This window comes from Humulus lupulus, chromosome 7, assembly GCF_963169125.1.
Source record: "Humulus lupulus chromosome 7, drHumLupu1.1, whole genome shotgun sequence".
NCBI lineage: Eukaryota > Viridiplantae > Streptophyta > Magnoliopsida > Rosales > Cannabaceae > Humulus > Humulus lupulus.
In genome coordinates, this window is record NC_084799.1 from 12,397,767 (window position 1) to 12,417,302 (window position 19,536).

Here is a 19,536-nt window from a genome sequence, read left to right on the forward strand (position 1 = left end):
CACTATATATTTTTTTCAAAATATATTTTCTATTCAAGCACAAGTTACTCTTTAAAAAATGTAGGATTTTTCTTCACTTATATAAGATATAATTTCTAAGCATTAGTTGTGTTACAATCTAATGAAACTACAAAAAATCAAAGAGATTATGTTTAGGCAAAATATGATACTTATGCTCTAAGAATTAGATGTGAACAATTTAATGAAAAACATTTAATCAAAGAATATCATATTTTTGCATAATGAAGAACTAAGTGTAATATGCTTTAACAATCAATAATAGATGAAAAATGCATATCTTTGATAGAAAAATCCATAAACAATGTTGTACAAATGGGAAATCAACATACAACAAAAAAATACTATCTAGTTACATTTTGCTTTATCATCATCTTAATAACCTTTGAAAAAGATTAGAAGCTCATAACTAGATAAAAATTACAAAATAACATACTTGACATGCTCTTCAAAAGATGAAAATGGTAGATAGAAAATAGTGAAAAGAAGAGAGAAAAATGTGTAGAAGATGTTGAAAAAAAAGATGAAGAAGAAGAGCCCCCCAAATGGTCTTACAAGACTCTATTTATAGGCAAAATATGGAGATTAAATTAATCAAATTAAAATAAATAAATTGATTAATTTAATTGTGTTGGGAAGTGGTAGAATAAATAGAGTAAGTGTAAGAGTATTGGAAAGATGAAATGTTTGGTTGGGTAAATATTAGTGAAAAGCTAGGGTAAAAAAATGAATTAGGAATGTTTATTTAGGTAAGAAAAATAGGAAAGGGTAAATTGATATTTGAGTGAAAAATATTGGGAAGGAAAAAACATGATTTTTGGCATTTTTTTGTGGCTGTGTTGGCATTTGGGGATAGCTGAGATGGTGTTGGGCCTCAGTGGAATTGGGCCTTGGCTTCATGCGGCTGATGGAGAGAATTGCTGAAGGCTGGGTTAATGTTGGCGGGCCCAGGAGGTGATGAGAGGCACGAAGAAGCATGGCCTTTGGTGGCTGAATTGGTCTTATTGATGGCTGAATTATTGATGGTCTTGGGACTTCAGGAAGTGTGCTGAAGGACAGCTGGCGTGGAGTGCTTGCTGAAGAGAAGGCAGGACATATGTGATGCTTGGACTTGCTGAATGTGACTCAGGCGTGAGGCATCAGGCATTGGGCCTGGGCTGGGCCGAAATGGGCTGAAGGCATGGCATTTTTAACAATGCCATTTTCTTCTTCCTTTCTTTCCTTAAAAATACCACAATTCCTTTATTTTTCTTTCTTTTTTAAGAGCATACATTTCCTACAAAATAAATATAAAATAAATCATAATACAATATTTTCAACTATAAAATAAATCAATTTAATTCTTTGAAAATATTAATTATAACTTAATTTATATTTTACATTTAAGTTCAATAATACAACATTTTTTTACCACTAACTTAACAATAATAATTTTAAATAATTTAACTATAATATTTTACAATAATATAACTATAAAAATACACAAAAATCTATGAAATTAAAATAAACCTAATAAATTCAAAATTACTTAAAAACTTAATAAATCAATTAAAAACTCAAGAATTAAGCAACAATTAGCACATAAAAAGTGGTAAAATAACTCTATTTTGTAGAGTTATCATGCACCTAGTATGTGATGCATGAGAAACAATTGGTTAGGGCATGCCATGAATGTTGAATATGAGATTGATCAGAGCTTGAGTCTCTATGTTTGTGCATGATCCTAATTATGCTAGAAATTGTTAAGTAAGCATGCTGAATGCCCTACATTTGGATATTTGACATATGATATATTCCTGGAAGCATTGCTTACTTATGCGTGGCACTGACTTACTAGTCAGAATCGACAATGGTGTCAAAACTGACTGTGAAGCTGTGACTTACTAGTTAAGTTCAATAGTAGTACTGAGCACTGGTCGTGTGTTATTGACCTATGAGTCAAGAGCAGCATAAGCGTCATGAACGTAGAGCCATTAAAAGATTAGATCTAATCGATATCTGCATTGGATGACTCATTATGAGCATTAATGCCGGACCGACCTCAAGTTCGATGAAAATTAAAAGCGCTTGTCTAGTCTAAAGGCTAGTTACTTAGAGCTAGAGTCGGAAAAACTAAGGTGACCTACACGTCACATGGCTAGTGTAGAGTCCAGGAACTTTACTCAGCTAGTTACATAGTAGTAATAGTAATAACTAGTAGTAGTTATAGTATGTTTATTACTGTGGATTTTGGTTCAAGCTGGGACTTAGTTGGACACTCGTAGCAACACTTGTAGATTTTATAAGTTTAACCTATAGTTTAAGAATATTAATTATAACCTAAGGTTTGATTAATATGACTGATTATGGAGATGATATTTATTATACTATAAGGTTTAGATAGATCCAATAAGATAATAACACTTGTCATATGTATGTTTAATGAGAAATTAAGTATTTTTGAGGAATAGTTTATTAAGAGTAATATTTGAAAATCCCAGAGTCTGCCAGCAGCTTTGAAATCGTTATTAGACTCAGTCAAAGCTGTTTACTCAATTCAAATTAGGCTGAAAAAATATAATTACGTGTATAATATTTCAGCGTATGCCGATATATCACAGCTCTAGAGGGCGATATATCGCCACACGGGGATACGAAAAACACGTAACTTCGCACGACCACCTCGACGAGCTTCGGGAATATGAGCCCGGGCGAAATATCGCCTATGGTAGGCGATATATCGACTCTAGGGCTGCATTTTCAAATGATTTTGAAACCGAGCTCATTTTATTCCATAAACCTCTTGATAAGCCAGAATATTTTTGACCGAGTCTTCAGCCTCTGCTGAATGATTATTCAAATATTTTACAATTAAAAAGCCATTATTTTATTCAAGCTAAATGAAGATCTTTTTATTCTTGAACTCTATAAATAGGACCTAGTACCCAGCCATTTCTTCATTCATCAAGCTGAGTTTAGAGCCTTCAAGCTGCTAGGTTTACTTTAGAGTGTTAAACACTTGGGTTGGGGTTATAAGCTTTATCATTCTAAGCTTATTAAACACTTGGGAAGTAAGGATAATAGTGTGTATTCCGATTTCGAGGTGTAGTTCGGTTATAGTGCATTCAAGGTTTTCCTAATTCTAGTTCATTTCTGTATTGTTTCTGTAATGCCCTGGATAGCCAAGACCGCTACACTGTGTGTTTATAAAGTGCTAGACTTGCTAATCAAGTCGTTTAATTAAAAACGTGTTATCAAAATTATAAAGGAACTAGGGTTAAAATGTTTTGGTCTCAAAAGTCACATTCTTATAAAGAGACGTTTCCTGTTTACACGGGATCCCAAAAATATAAAGATTAAAGACCGTTACAAAAGACATAAGGTTTAAATACAGTATCAAGCCATATTAAGGCAAAATAGACAGTTAGGCAATCCCTGTTCTGATCCACTCCTCGACCATGGTGATCGAACAGCTGGTTATGTACATTCAACCTCGCAGCTCTCCATCTCAAGATTGGTCCAACTTGCCTTTGCCTTTGCCTTTGCCTTTACCTGCACCACGTAGCACCCGTGAGCCAAGGCCCAGCAAGAAAACACAACAACAGAGCATAAGCAATCAATGGACAAATCAATATCTCATATTCTCAACCATTTGAGCATTTAGTATAATCAAGTATTCCACATGCTAAGCATATCAATTCATATCACATAACAGTTCACAAATGATAACTAGGGCTAGCGCTCTCAGGCCGCTCCCTCCGTTATTCCACTGACTCCGGCCCGCTTAAACCGAGCTCAGTGAATATAAAGTTGCCCTCGGCTACCAGTGGCCAAGCCGCGCCCTGTGCGCAAATATTATGTATGGCACCCTTAGGCCGCTATCACATGTCCCATGGCATGATACCATCATTGACATAATACAAATATCAAGAGCACTTAGTCCCATCACAAACATATATCCGGGTGCAATTTTCTTACATTTCAATTCACTAGCTTTGATCACTTGACTCCTTGAGCACGATCCCTCTCGAGCCTTAGCGCTCACCTAAACACAATCATAGGTAAAAGTTATCACCAAACCTCAAGTCCAAAACCTAGCCTCGGGACCAATCCCGGGCCCCCAGGGAGTCCTAGTTCCACCAAACAAGGTGATGGAATCAAACCCCAAACCCTTGGTCAAAAACCCTTGCAAACAACCCTAAAATCCCCTTCTGAAAATAGGGCAGCGCTACAACGCTCATTGGAGGGCGCTACAACACTACAAACAGAAGCAAAATCCCCCAGGAAGCTTGGCCTAGCGCTACAGCGCTCAAAGGCTAGCGCTGTAGCGCTAGTCACAGACAGGCAAACTCCAAATTTCCCTTCCTGCGATTTCCTCGAACCAAACTCAACTAAAACTTCTCCAAACCTTTACCAAACTCAAAAACAACCTTATGAACATACTCCACTCATCCCAAGCACCCCAAATACCCAGAACTCAAGCACATGCATCCTTAATCTCAAAATTCACCATAGCCACTTCTAGACATTAAAACTCAGCAAAAACCAGTTAAACATCAAAGTTAGAAGCTTAGAATTTATACCTTTGGTGGAATTTTGACCTCAAGTTGCCTCTAGACCTCCTTGGCTTTCTCTTCCTCAACCCTTGGCTCCAACTTTCCTAAAATTCCCCATCAACACAGCTTAGATATCTTAGCTAAGAACCAAAACCAGAACTGAAGAAACTTACAGAATTTTACCTCAAGTGTTGGTGTGTTCTTGCTAAACCTCTGCCAATTCCTCAAACCTAGCTTAGGATCCTTGATGCTCAGCCTAACCCAGCTCTCCTCTGAGCTTTGCTCCAAAAATCCTCAAGAAACTGATGAAGAAAGCATAAACCGACCTTAGAAAACTCTCTCTGTTTTCTCCCTTTCTTTTTCTTCCTTTTCCTTCTTTTCTTTCAGACTTCTATTACTTTCTACAATTCCCACTAAGTATAAAGACTTAACTTATCTATCTCTGAGATGCCAATTGAACAAAATGCCCTCCCTATTAATTCCAAACCCTTTAGTCCATTTAGGGCCATTTTAGTCATTTTACCCAATTCCCGCTAACTCCTCGAGTGTCTCTAATATTTCCCGCTTAACTCCCGATACCTAATTAATTTCCAATTATATTCCTCGATGTCAAAATAGACTCCCATTTATACCCCTAGGCTCACCCCGAGCTGGGTATAAATCCCCGCCATAACTTTTTCGCTACTTTGCTCACTAGGATCGTCTCGAGTCACAGATCACAGTTATATCCACATTATAATGTGGTCTCAATAATTATCACATATATCAATACAGTTATGCCCATAATGGCCAGAATTATAATTATGCCCTTCTAACCTGATCAGGGCCTACATGCATACTAATACACATAGTCATGCATCTCAAATATTCAAATAGTCATACAACATGCTTTAAATCATAATCATGTATCTTACTCATTAAAATCACACATAATTTCCATTATGCCCTCCAGGCACACTAATCAAGGCCCTTAAGCCTTATTAGTGAATTTGGGTCGTTACAGTTTCATTAGTTTTTCTCTACTCAAATCCTAAGTCAGTATTCTTTATTCTTGGTTAGGCATCTAAGTTCTTTGAACTTGAAGTTCTTGTTGGTAAGTATCTTCTTGATGGTTTGGTTCATTCAGTTCATTTCTTTTCTTTTAGAATACTCACCTCTCTACTAATGGTTTTTAGGAGTGTTCCAAAATCCCGACCTTGTTCTCATCATCCCGGTATTTTGGTAAGGAAAATAGGATAGTTCCTATGTGATATGTGCTATGTTTATATAATATGCTATAGTATGATTTATATGATATATGAATGTTTTGGGGCTTATAGTTGTTATATAATAAACCCTTAACACTTTTATGTTTTGGGCTTATAGTTGTGATATAGCAAACCCCAACACTTTTATGTTTTGGGGCTTATAGTTGCTTAACTAGCAAACCTCATTATAGTATGAGGCTTATAGTTGCTTAGTTAGCAAACCCCAATAGTCGCCATGTACATGGGATAGAATTATGATATATGTGTTATAGTATATGATATATATGTTCATAGTTTTTGTGTATGACTATGTTTCATGCTTGTAGTAGATTTTCCTTGCTGGGCATTGGGCTCATTCCTTTATGTTTTATATATGTGCAGGAAAATAGTTATGGCGGCGGGAAGATTCTTGGCAGCTTGGGAGTGTGTATTGAGGGAGAATGGAATCGGTGGACTGCGTGAAAGATTCGAGGATGAAGTTGTTTCTAGTCATTTAAAATTATGCTTTACATGTATTTTCCGCACTTGTTTTGTAACGAATTTTAAGATTTAAAGTTATGATTATTTTAATATTTTCAAAACAATGGGATCCCATGTCCTAAATGAATTTTCATGTATGTAACCTTTGCTTTATAGTTTATAATAAAGTTATGGTTATTTCATATGTATGTTTTCTTAAGATTAGTGTCTGTGTATAGTAGTTATTAATGGTCCAAAGTCTAGAATAAGTTGGGTCGTTACAGCTAGGAGGGTATGGGACCTCAGAGATTGACTTACTAGTCATCTGACCGAGATTGACTTACTAGTCATCTGACTGAGATCGACTTATTAGTCATCTGATCGAGATGGACTTACTAGTCATCTGATCGAGTTAGACTTACTAGTCATCTACCTCAGAGTGAGAGACTTGCTAGTCATCTACTCAGAGCGCAGGACTCTACAACCATTTATTTGTACCTGCTTGCATGCGTGATTAAGGCTATTATTGCTAGGCACGCACATTATGATTTGATGGCATGTTATTACTGTTCATGAGCATATTGAGTTTTCTTGCTGGGCTTCAGCTCACGGGTGCTATGTGGTGTAGGTAAAGGCAAAAGGAAGTTGGACCATCCTTGAGTTGGAGAGCTTAGGTGACGATGTGTACATATGAGGTTGCTCGACCGCCACGGCTGAGGGTTGAAAAAGGAACTAGGGTCAAACCCTATTTTTCCGCTTAGAACGGCTGGTTGTAAATATTTTATTGTAATGAACCTTTAAATTATATTTTTGGGATCCCAATGTATATAGTAAACGTTTTAGTGAAACGTTATATCTTAACTAAAAATTTTAACTCTAAATCACTAATCATAGTTACACTATTATAGCCAAATGACTCGATTATCGAGTTTAGCACTGTTTAAAATGCACACCGTAACGGTTCCTGGAGTTTAGGGCGTTACAATCTCATTGCAGTTATTTAGAATATACCAATTCACTGTTTTCTTCACTTCATCATCCAAAATTTTCAAGGATTGCTCATATGTTGAGCAATGTGCCTTGATGCATATTTTCGCATTAACCTAGGGGTTAAAGGAAAATAACGCATCACTTTATGAGGCACTTTCTTGCCCTTGGTGTTCTTGCCCACCCACCGATCCTCCCCACAAATAAGACATTTGCTTTTTCCAGCATGTTCTTTCCAAAACAGTGCGCAATCATGCTTGCAGACATGGATTGACTCGTAGCCTAATCCAAGTTTACGCAATAACCTTTTCGCTGCATAATGCGATTTTGGAAGCTTATTTGGGGCTGGAAATGCATCATGTAACAACTCAAGCATTCCATCAAATATTTTGTTGGGAATTTTTCCCAACACTTTGAAATGCATCAACTTTATTAGGAAATTCAATGATGTGTGATTTTGACACCCACAGAATAATGAAGCCTCGATCTCAGCAAACAAATCGTTATAACGTTACCTACCCATGTAGTCTGCTGTAGGTATCTCTTGATCGCGCTCATTCTCTTCATATTCGTCATTGCCATTTTGCATAACATCATTGAGAACATCCATCATTTCATCTTCATCATTTTGATCTATCACTTTCCTCATTGGTATTATTTCATCCTCTCCATGCCAAATCCAATTGGTATATTTCCGTAGAAAACCATTTATAAAGAGATGATTTTCTAATACATCAATCGTCTGAAATTCAACGTTGACACACCTCATACACGGACATTTCACCAATCCCCTTGAGTCAACGCACTGCCTAGCTCTCTGAAGAAAATCTATCACACCAACTTCATACTCATCAGATAATCGATCTGTCAAATTAATCCAGCTCTTGTCGATCGACATTGTATGAGAGTAGCACTGCACGGAACACTTATCATCAAACTTACAATCAATTTGTGTGTGTCCTAATTCAGAGAAAGGCAAATTTAAGAGTCTTCAATGACTCACCATCTCTGAACGAGTCTAAGGCTTCTTGTGATGAACACTAATAAAATAAAAAATTATCACTAGGTGATAATAACACACTATCATATCTTTGATAAATTATTACCAAAGAATTTTTTTTTATTAAATATTGTTGTTATAATGTCTTATGCTCTTTGAAGTTAATTATGTTGTTTTATGATATCTAACTGTAATATATTTGAGTGTAAATATTATTAAAATTATTTAAATTTGACATATTTTTTTCTAACTTCAAATATTAATTTTAATTTTAATTACAATTAATGGTTAATCTTTTACAATTAAATTAATTTTGAAAATTATTAAGATTATGCTTAAAATTGGTTTTCTAATAATATATTTGTTAATTTTATTTAATTAGAACTAGCAAATATTATTATTTTACATATTAATTCATTATTTATTAAATTACATATTTTACTTATGCTTTATTGAATAGTTTTATTAATTTACACAAAATTTCTAAAATTAGGATAAAAATTATTTAATTAATTTAGGATTTATTACTTAAATTATTTAATTAATATTCAAGATTAATGTTTATTTTTATTAAAATTTGGTTGCATAATGTTATTGTTAATTTTATTTAATCATAATTAAAAAATATATTATTTGGCTTATCAATTCACTATTTATTAAAATAGAAATTTTATTGAGTATTTTAATTCTATAAAAAATTTGATAGCATAACAACTGCATTTTCATCTATCCCAAAATTTAAAAACCTGCAAATAACACATAAAAAAATATAAATTCCCAGAACATACACAGAGTAATACAAGTATATTGCAAAAGGCTATATAATTTATAAAAATATTATTGTTTTACTAAAAATTAACAAAAACAACAAAGTATAAATATTAATCAACACTAAGATTAATATATATATATATATATATATATATATATAACAACAACAACAAAATTCAATTTAAAGAAACAAAACCCAATCTAATAATCAAACATTATTAACCTGATCTAATAATCTAACACTAAAATTATTTAACCTAATCTAAAAAATTAACACTCAAATATTATATTTCCATTAATAATTATTACACACATTTTCAAACATTTCTATTAAACACAAATCTAATTTTTATTATAATGATTTAATTAACAAAATTATATATATAAATACCGAGCAATAGAGACACCAACGGAACCGAGGCTAAGGAGAGCAGAGGGGCGGCTGAGACTCGTCGGAGGGGCGGCTAAGGCTATGGCAGCTGCAAGAAAAAGTGGGAAACCCATTTAAAAAAATGGGTAAAATAGAAAAAAATAAAAAATAAAAATCTTACCAATGGAAGCTGTGTGTAACCTCAAATATATGCTTCTAGACACTAAATCAAGCCAAGATCTTTATAGAAATAAAAAAAAAACAATAATTTCGGATTAAACTAAACCCAAAAAATAAAAAAATAAAAACCATGGAAAACACAAAAATATCTCAAAAACATATACGGAGACTCAAAATCCAACCGTGGGAGAACAAAAATTGAGCTTAAATGGGTTATTTATAGTGATAGAGTGAGGGTGTTTTAGAGGGAAGTTGGAGAAAAAAGGGTTTTTTAGAAAGAAGTGGCCATTTTCGCGTCTGGAGGAAGAAGAAAGATTCTAGGGGTTTTAATTCTGTCAACGACTTCTACCGACAACATGTTGTCGGTAGAGTCACTAAAGCCAAAAAAAAAATCGCGAACCATGCACACTTTTCTAAATTAGCCTTTACCGACAACAACGAATTTGTTGTCGGTAGAAACCTTTTTTTTTAGAGAAAGACTTGAAAGACTGTGGTATTGTTTCAAAGCAGTTTATATTCCTGTCAATACCTAGCATTCAACAATGACAAAATATTAGAGAATCCAAATGATGCAGTCTTATTCCGGTGCGTATTTGTAAGTGCTCTAATCTCTATTGTGCTATTTACGAATCTATGTATGAAAATCACATTTATGCATATATTTATGTTTTCTATTGTATGTTATTTTAAGCAATAGGGAGCATGCATATAGATTTATATAAATGAGATCATACAAGATGCTCAATCAAGTTACGATATTCACATTCAGACATTTTTAGTGCTCTAAGCATAATTTATAATAGGGATATTTGCTGTAAAAATTTCCAAATTATTACGTTTGTAGTATTTAAATACTTAAATTATTTTTTAAAGCAATGAAAGTATATTCTATCCATGTTTTGGTCTACTAACTATTCCCATGATAAATTATAATATAGTTAGTTGCCTATTTATTTTGATTCAAATAAATGTAAAAAAAGCAAGGAAAATCAGTTCCCTCTTTTACAAAAGTTGTTTAGGGTTCATCACTCCAAATAGTGATGCTATGATGTAAAAGGGGATGGCATTTTTCTCTTGTAATCCAAAATTTTGCAAATATTACAACCGAAATAACATCACTCCAACAATTATAAGTAACTTTTCTTTTGACAGAACCACTTCATAACCTTGTCTCCCTTATTTCACAACGTTGTTGATTGTCTTTTCCTCTTAAATTTATTTTTAATAAATTGATAGAGAAAGAATAACAAAATAAATGTCACATCTCTATGCATTATGTTTAATTATAAGCAATTTACCGAAAGGAGAAACTTTATAAATTCTACAATGGTGATTGCATGGGGGATGAAATTGGACCGAAAATTGTAACACAGCAAGATAAGTTTTACCAAAAAACTATTATAAGATATGCTAAAGGTGATAGCTAATTTATTTAATTCTTCTAAATTTGTTAAGATTAGTACCATTAATTAAGTGTGAAATAATATGTAAGTTTTGATAAAATAAAAAATAGTTTTGAGAACTTAAATAATACAGATTTGAAGGACGAGAGATAACAAAAAAAATCTAAGTATACAAAAATAAATTCATAATTTAAAAAGAAATATATTAATGCCAATGGAAACATCTCTCTAAAACTAATTGTACAACAAAAAATTTCTTCCCCTTTTTTTTCTAATAACTTTTAGGGTTTGGTGAAAGATTTCAAAATTTTGAGTTTTTAATTATTGGACTGGGACTAAATAAATTTGGACTATTTTTATTTCTTCATATTGATGAATTTAAATGTAAAATTAATTGAAATAAACTAGTCCAAATTAACTCTAAATTAGTAGTTTGCATATTATACTTTAACTTAATAAAAAATCTAAAATATATACTCTAGAATAAATATATCATAACATAAGCTTAAATATATATTTTTTGACAAAATCATAAGCTTTAATATACTTAAGCAATTAAGTTACAATATGAACATATAACCAAAGTCATTGACTCGTTGGGTTTGTGATAAATTGAAAAATAGTAAAAATAAAAATTAGACACACCCTTACATAAATTACATATAAAATGGCTATCATTAATTTTAATCTCTTAGTAATTTAATGTGGATCGATCCCATCATTTTATTGTGTGTGTATATATATATATTTTTATAACATTTATTTTTATTTTTAATGTTATATTATTTTATTGAGAGTCACAAAATTGGACACATGTGTGTGCCCAAATGTGATATATTTTGGAGTTACAAAATCAATTACAAATTTGTAACTCCCAAATATTTCCCAATAATATGTAGATTGTATGTTACACATTTGAATTTGGATTTCACAAAGTCATTATGAAATTTGGTTGTTGAAGACATGTTTTTAACTCTCATTATAGGTGTATGGAGGTTACAAAATCATGTGGGAAAGAGTTTGGGTCGTTTTGGAAAAACTGAAATTTCGGAAGCTGAAATTGTCTGTGGCCGCGACCTGGGGGACAGAGGCCAGTGCCCGCGACCACTTATACTCATGTGGCTGCGGCCAGGAGTGCTGACAGCCAATTTCTTTTTTCAGCCTTTTCCAATTTGAATAGTTCTAACATTCAAAATAACTCACAAATCTCCATTTTAATTCCATAAATATGCAATTAAATATTAGTAACAACCATGAGGTTGGTGGAATTTGAAATTCAAATGGTATTTCAAACTCTATAAATAGGAGCTTAATGCTTACTTGTAATAAGCCATCTCTATTTCTATCCAATATTTCTATCAACTAGAGCACTTGGCTAGAAATACACCAAAAGACTTGATTATTCCAGAGAGCTATTTCCAATATTGTGAGAATCCATTAGTGCTTGAGATAGGAGGAAATAAACTTTTGGAGAAAGGTTGTAAACCTTGTTCAAGTTGGTGATTCTCAATGTTCTTCTTCTATTTTCTCTTCACTTTGGTTGTGTGAGTGAGAGAGTTTTGCTTATTGTTCTTGTTATTTCTCATTTCTATTATTGCTTTTATATTCTCATCTTCTATTTTCTCTTTACATGTTTATTTGTATATTTTGTTTTAGAGTTGTAGTTCTTATTATTCTCATCTTCCTCTTATTTCTACATATACTTGTATTTTGGTTATTGAGTTATAATCTTATTTAATTAACAATCTTGTCTTTGTATTATTTTGCTTAGGGTTGCAAGAGTCTTGCTATTTTTCATTGACGCAATATATATATCTCTAACATTTTATTATAAAAAAATCTTCACATTTGAGAAAAATAGCACTAAGCCCCCTAAAATTAAAAATAAAAATGATAGTTTCTTCACCACAAATCCTGGCTCCGTCCATGCATTTCACACTGTTTGATTTTTATTTAATACACATTTTAAAATCCTCTAAAAATTTAGTTAACTCTTTATTTGCATAAGTTTTTATAATATTATTTTAGATTGACCATTAAAGAAGTGAATTTATAGGTGCATGATCTTGATTCAATTTATATATAACAGGGCATTGAATTTTTAGAGACTTGATAGATTTAAACTATAATAGACTAAGAATATATGAAAGCATAAAAAGTTTCATTTAGCTGATCTGAATAATAATATCAAACAATGACCTTTGCTTTATCTATTTAGTATTTTTCTTATATTCTGTTTTTTTTAATTTCCCTTTCTTTCTTTTTCTATGTGTACAAAATGTTTTTAGAGTTTTTTTTGTTTATTTCTTTAAAGATTCGACAATACCTATATAAATATATATATGCCTGCTTATATAAAAAAATGTTATGTAACACTACTACAATAAAGATAATTGTCGATAGGAGTGCTCATTCGATGTGATCCAATATTTTTGTCTCTAACCAGTTCAATATAATTAAAAGTTAGATGTTGGAAATGAATATTCAATCCAATTTAGCTTCAAAATCCTATCCAATCTCTTCCAATTATAATTGGATTAGATAGGTTTCTTTAATCAATTTTTTTAATTAACTTGAATTTTAATATTAAAAAAATTAACAAATAAAAAATTATAAAAAAATCATAAAAAAATATAATTATATTTAATAATAATACTACATTAATCCTTTAAAATTTACAACTGAAATAAGTCATTAACACGATGCACAATATTAAGTTTACAACACAACCATTAAAATTTAAAACTAATAAGTTTCAAACCAATAACAAAAGTACTAATATATCATGAAAACAACAGCATAAATATCTCCAAAGTACTAACTTAGCATCAAAACAATAACAATATATACTAAATGACTACCAATATAAACTAACATAATTAAATATAGAGAAATTGATGGAAATGACCTACTTTTATGATGCATGTTGCACTATGACCTATTTTAAATATATTTATATTTAATATAATACATATTTTAATAAAGTTGGATTTGATCAGTTTCTAATTGGATTTTTAAGGTGTCATCCAATAACCGATTCAATCCAATTAACATCAAAATTTTCAAATCCAATTCAATCTAATTGTAATTGGATATCTATTTTTTTTTAATTAGATTGATTTGGGCTAATTAAAATAGTTTGAATCTTGAGCACCCTTAATTGTCGTCACTCATTTGCATTGGTCAAAGGCATTGACTGTCACATTTTTTAAAGGAAAATTTTAGGCATTAGTCTTAATAAAATGATGCCAAAAATTTTCACATTTGGGTAAAGGTGTTAGTCAGCAGGGTAAACCCAACAGGACAATATTATATAGGCATCCGTAGATCATTGACACCTACAATTAATATAGATTAAAAAAAATGCAACCCAAATAAATTAAAAGTCCATCAAATTACAAGAAAATCCTAACAAATTCCCCTCTTGATTTTTTCTTTTCCCCCTCATTATTTCATTTTTGACAGCCCCACTCTCTACTCAATACGTGGTTACCAAAGAAAAAGCAAAGAAAAAAAAACCTAAAACCATTTCCCTACCTCCCTCTTTTTCTTGACTCTCTTTTTCAACAGGCTCGTCGAGTAAGGGTTTTTTTTCTTTTCTTTTTTCTGTTTCTCTTTTTGTTTCTCTTTTTGTTTCTCTGTCTCTCTTCGTTGCCTTTCTCTATTTTCTGAAGGGGTTGGCCGATGATATATAGGGCTATGTGGTCGTGGGTTCGTGAGGCTCTTGGTGGCCACGGGTTCATGCATGGTGGACAACTTTTGATGTTTTTTTCCCCTCTTGTTTTAGGACTATGATTTTACAGTTTTGATTTCAAGATTTGATTTTCTTTATTCTGGGATTTTTTTTTTCATTTTTTATTTTGCTGAATGATGTTTTGGGTAATTGCTCTTTGATGTTCATGCTTAACATGTACTTTTGATCATCATCATCTGTTGAACTATTTTTTGTTTGCAGCATTCTTGCTAAATTTAAGTAGTGGAATTAGAATTATGACCAACTTTTTTTTTTATTATTTATGCTATTATATCCCATATGCATAAATGGATTTAAGAGTTACAAAAACATGTAAAAGAAAACAATATTTATTATTATGAGTGTGAGGAGAGATATGTGTATTACATTTACTTTTTTGTAAACATCACAAAAGTGTCAGTAGCTTATTGACATCTTTAAGACTCTAAGCATTAGTAGGGCTATGGAAACTTTAGCCTAATTAGTGCCACTTGTCTACTGACACATTTATGTGTAGTGCTGACCATCGATTTAGTTAACCGATTTAGTTAACGACACGGAGTCACTAAAAGATGATAAGAATTATAAAACTGAATACAAGAACTAAAACGACACAATGATTTTATAGTCGTTCGACCCCAGAGATTGGTAATAACCTATGTCCACTTAGTGTTTTTATTGATGTAAACTTCAAAACCTACAATCAGCGAACTAGAGTTCACTAAGTGTCACAAACTCCGATGATGAATACAAAGAATCGTGTATAAAAGCACTTGTTCTCTCTCTGAATACAAAATATTGCGTATGAAATAAATGAATCCCATGAATCCTATTTATAGGCTCAAGGATGTACATATGGGTCTATGAGCCGTCCTTAACTTATGCCACAAGCATAACAAAATAGTAACCGAAATAAGGATATTTACATATAAAAGTAATCAAATATCTTGGGAATATCTAACTCATAACTGCTCCTAAATACTGGCCTCGGTCCTACGAGCAAATCTGGTCGCATATGTCAGCACTTATTCTTTTCCTACACATCAGCGTATTCCTTGAGCCTATCGAGCAACTCAATTTCCTCTTGACATTCTGGTCGTTGGTCGACTAGGTTTTCATCAATACCAAGCCACATGTTGTCTTAAACATGCCACGTCATCATGCAAATATTTTAGGGAAACATGTAAACATGGGAGAGGTTGAAAGGTGTCCAAAAACGTGGACTTTCAACCTCTCCCACTAGGAGACGTGAGATGACTCTAATCTCTCCCAATGGGAGACGTGGGAAGTATCTCTCACCTCTCCCAGTGGGAGACATTGAAAGTCCCTGGGAGACTATCAATGTCTCTAATTGGGAGACGTGAGAGACATCCCATGTCTCCCAGTGGGAGACATTGAAATTTTTTCTATTTTTAAAAAATAAATAAAATTAATTTATAATTAATATTATTTTAATTTGATTTAATAAGTAATTAAAATAAAATTGATTTAATAATTAATATAAATTTAAATTGATATAATTAATAAATTTAAATTGATATGATTAATAAAATGAAATTGCAAATCTTCATAAATGAAAATTTATAGATTGTTTACAAGATAAGAAATATTTGTTAGAAATTTGCAAAATTAACAAATATTGCATTGTATATGAAGAAAGCGGTAAAAAGTAAGAAAATCTAACAACGAGGTCGACAACTTTGGATTATCGGTAACACATATGTTGCCCATTCTTGTCACAACTCATCAATTTGTGTCTCTGTATATGACGTACTTGTTAGCTGCAAAAAATATAAAGTAAAATATATTAATTAATTTTTTGATTGCATTTATATATATGGTTTAAAAAATAATTTGTAAATTTTAATTAATAATACCGTTCTCAAGTAATGTCCTGGACTCGCATGTTTAATCAAATCCTTCAACATCCTCATCATGTAGTATTCACATGCCACATTGTCTGGTTCCTATTTCCACACTTAAGACATAGAGAATAAGTAAAATTTGGGTCTTTCACATTTTCTGAACAAAACCTTAAGAACAAATCGATCCCGTTCCTATATTCCGTAGATAACCTATTCGCTGACATCTACTTTCTATCCATATCTTCTCATATGTCTATGAAAAATAAAAGAAACGATATTAAATAAGCATGTGATAGAGTTGGATGTCTATATAAAGCTAATTGTTTATAATCCTAGATAAAATCAGATATTATTTCCTCTATAATAGTGACCCTACCATCTACATGTGAATAGCAAAAAAAAATAACATACAATAAGTTTCTTCCTTATAGCTCTGCAACACACAACCAAATTTCTCAAAACCCACTTCACTAAAACACACAAGTTCTCAATCTTCCGTTATCACCGTAGCACACAATTTTAATCTCAGAACCTACTTCACTATGGATGAATATTTAAGATATTCAAACTCCTCTAATATTTTTTAATAATATTGAAAGTAGAAGTAAGAGAATATATATGTACCTCTTGTAATTAGTAATCCAAAAGCTAGCAAAATTACTTCACGTAACAATCGAATTTGCTATTAAATTCACAAACCAACAAAATTAAATGAATAATTAATAAATAAAATATCATTAAATATCTAGCAATATATAACTTATTATTGCAATTTTATAAACTTAATTATTTCAAATGTGTGTTTGAAATAGAAATTTTGATGCAAAAAATACCCTAAAATCTTACTAACAAAATCACAACCTAAAGAATTAAATTAATTAATATATAAAATATTACTAAACAAATATCACTAAATATCTAATAAATAAATTATTGCTAAACAAATAAAAAAATTTCAACGAGCCACTAATTAACCTAAACAAAAAATCAATAAAACTTTTCATAACCTAAAAACTCAATAATCAACAAAAACATAAAACTTTTCATATATTTATATTTTTTAAATTATCTAATAAATTTATTTTAACATAACTATATATAATCAAAATAGCTAGAATTTTAATAATTTTTTTAAATATATATACAAATATAGCTAAATTTTAAAATAAATAATAATAATTAAAAATAATCATAAACATATATATTTAATGAAATCTACACAATGTGATATGTAAAATGAAACAAATTTCAACATTGTCAAGAAAGTAAAAAATTTCTTAGAAACCCACTATGGAAAATCCAACAAAATCCTCATAATAATGTAAAACAAACACAAAATCACATTTACTAGTCATCTTTATGCATAAACTAAGATTTTTTTAAAAAAAAAAAACTAAAACCATGAAAATGGAGATAAACCTTACCTTTTGAGCCCTAGAAATCGCAGAAAATGCCTCTGGTTTGTGTCTCTGTTTGTGCGTCTAAGAGGGAAGGAAGAGGAAGGAGTAGACTATATATCAGCAGGGACATCCAACATCTCCCACTGGGAGACGTGCCACATGCCCCACCTCTCCCAATGGGAGACATTGGATGTCCTCCCGAACACGTGTTTATATCCCAAATTTTCAATGTCTTCCTGAACTTTTAATGTCTTACAATTTTAGTAGTTAATAAAAAATTTCAACGTCTCCCAACATAGGATATTTAAAATCCCTCCTAATTTTAATGTCTTATACGGAAGTCATTGAATGTCAAAATTGTTGTAGTGAGTGCTTCCCCAACCTCATCCTCACCAACCATTTTAATCCCTCATCATTCTCATTAGGGGCTAGGTGTGCTTCATTGGGATGGAGAGAATCCTCCAAGACCCATTTATTTAAATAATAAAAATAAATTTTAAATGTAAATGTAAAAAGATAAATTACATAAAATCTAAGTATTACGCAATGTTAATAACTTAAAATATTAAATAATTTTTTCAAATAAACTAATAAATCTATTAAAATTTATTAATATACATACTACGAAAACATATAAAAAAATATAAAATATTTTAAAATATAAATAAACATTTAAACGGGTACTATTGGGGCAGAGAATGTCATTCATGCTTCCATTTTGTTTAACATTCGGGGCGAAGAATTATCCTAGTTCCCTATATGGACAAAATATCCACATATGAAGTGAATTAAAAGATTAGATATAATAATTAAGAGAGATAGAAAAAAAATCAACGAATATCTTATAAATATGTTGTCCGTGTTTTCACCGAGTGACATGTGACATGTATTAGGAGTAATCTAGTGTACGAGAGATGATTAAGCTTCTGGGAACTTACCTAGAGCTCCTTGAAAGGAAGGCTTTTCCTATTATTGACCATTCACCGCCTCCGGAGAAGCATGTCCTCGTGGAATGTTATTTCCCAAGGACTACTTATAATATCTCTCCAGTTCACATCAACTCTGCACATCCTCCAAGGCCAGCGAGATTCTTCCTCTGAGCTTGGAGCAGGATTGCCAGATGTCATGTACATCGACATTGGACCACAAGCAGACTTTTCATGGTCACAGTAGCATAAGGCGTGTTGTCGAGGTTGTACAAGCGACAAACAGGATGTCTCACGACGCCACCTGACATGAGAAAACATACAGCTATCTCTTGACACTGTTAGGGATGTATTACCCCCAAAAAGTAGTGGGCTATCTGAAACCTCGTAATTGATCCCACTGTGATACGTCTGTGCCCACCAGCGTAGCCACTGTGATACCCCATTAAGGGAGAATGTTTGTAATAAATCTCCATAGGGAATTAATTGTCATCAACCATCTATAAATAGGGTTAGGGCACACATTGTAAATGATCCCTATTTTTTTTATTCAGAGCACTGCTAAAACGATGCCTGAACTCCATAGAAGCTTGAACCCCCAAGCTTCCCAATCCCAACACAATTGACTCGTGGACTAGGATT